We start from the raw sequence: 1,914 nt of genomic DNA, 5'->3' as shown, positions 1-1,914 counted from the left end.
CCTCAACCTTTGTGGGAAAGGTGGAGGTAGCTTCACACATTCCACTTTGAATTTCTTGTTTTCAGCATTATCTTCCACAAAATTTATTTTGATTATTTGATTTTTTTACCATCAGTAGCCTTGTGATTCACCTGCTTGGGTTCTAACTCTTTCAACTGTAGCCCACTCTGAGTAGAAAATAAATTCACCCATTTTGTATTTCTCAATGTCACAAAGTAAACCTCCTTGAGGTTTATTGTTTTTTGCCCCTACACTATGACCTATTTGAAACTCCAAGATCTTTGTAATCATCTTTTGGTCCTTTACATCTGCTAACTATACTTGAGTAGACGTAATATATTTCACCATCTCTTCAATATTTCTTGTTTTAATAGTGGCTTGATTCCATGGAACATGCTGTTGCTGATTTTGATTTACTAGTCCACGATATTGATTTGCATTTTGTGCCTGATTTCCACCCCATGAGAAATTGGGATGATTCCGCCAGTAAAGATTGTAAGTATTTCCAAAGTTCTGATATCCTTGAAAATTATCATTTCCCACATAATTAACGGAGTATATATTAGATGCACAAGCATCTACAACGTGATTACTATTTCCATATACCTCACACCAAGTCAGACCCTGATGAACTATAGTTGCTATTACTGGAGTGGACTGTGTGATTCGCTGATTGATATTATTGAACTGTGTAGTTATCTGATTCTGTTGTGTAATATCTATGTTTATATAGCCATAAAATGATCAACCTTTTTAACACATATAACCTTTTATAAAGCAGTTCTTATTTTATCAGTATGCCTCTTGTATTCTATTTTAAAAGATAATTCAGCAGTGTGTACAATTCATCATACATCTTCTCTAGTACCTATCCACCTACTACTAAATCTTAGAGAATATCCATGACTTTCTTAAGACCCTCAATGAAAGTATGTACCAACACATCACTATTCTAACGATTGTGAGGGAAATTTTAGAGCATAACCTTGAAGCTTTCCCAATATTGCTAAAGATTCTCTCCATCTTTTTACTTGAAACTCAAAACCTCACTTCTTAACCATGTTGTATTCCCATATAGAATGAATCAAATAAGGAATTTTTGAGAGAGATCATCCCATAAAGTGATTGAGTTTGATAGTTCCGTATTTAACCACCTCTTTACTTCCCCCAATAGAAACAAAAGGAATAGAGTCAATATCATGTAATTAGTAGATACCCATTAGGAATTTAGGTATCACTTATCTCAAGGAAGTTCTGTATGTGTTGGTGTGGATCCTTATGAAATAAACCTTTATACTGCCCACTCGTGTGAAAGAGTTGCACCATATTCTTATTCAATTCAAACTGACCACATGCAGCTGGCCTGTAGGCGCCATTAGTTGCATTGTTCATAAGTGGTATTACCACTTCACGAACAGGTCGAGCCTCTTCTATATTTGTAGGAGCAACTAAAGACACCAAAGCTAGAGCAACTAGAACAATAGGAACATAATTCACATGATCTCCCATTTGAATTTGCTGAATAGGGTATTAAAGTGCTGCTACCCTTCGCCTTTGAAGAAATAGCAGTTCAACTTCCAAATAAGACTCAACCAATTCTTTTGCTCTTGCCAGTCTGATATGTCACTTTTAACACTTAAATTTATTATCTAAAGCAAAGATTTAGAAAATTACAAACTATTTGAGTCCCTAAAAACGGTGCCCAAAACATGTTGTGGTCTATTGTAGATACAAGTGCATGTGATCATACAAATAATATAATGAATCTGAAGAATCGCATACCGAACCCATGAGGACTACATGATTAGAAATTTATGTAATTTCAGTTCCAAGAATAATATTTTTAGGTGTTTCAGTGTATCAAAATGGTTGGGACAATTTAGTAAATATCTATCTAATAAATAAATAACAAAG

At 34.4% G+C, this 1,914-nt stretch overlaps 1 non-coding gene across 1 annotated transcript; it reads left to right on the top strand.

Moving 5' to 3' along the window:
- The first annotated feature begins 953 nt into the window (after window positions 1–953).
- LOC124899128 lies at window positions 954–1,060 on the top strand. Its single transcript, XR_007056266.1, has one exon. It is a non-coding gene; the product is annotated as a small nucleolar RNA R71 (small nucleolar RNA).
- Window positions 1,061–1,914: the final 854 nt, after the last annotated feature.

The sequence above is a fragment of the Capsicum annuum genome, chromosome 5, assembly GCF_002878395.1.
Source record: "Capsicum annuum cultivar UCD-10X-F1 chromosome 5, UCD10Xv1.1, whole genome shotgun sequence".
NCBI classification, from domain to species: domain Eukaryota; kingdom Viridiplantae; phylum Streptophyta; class Magnoliopsida; order Solanales; family Solanaceae; genus Capsicum; species Capsicum annuum.
This window is presented reverse-complemented; position numbering and strand designations above follow the sequence as displayed.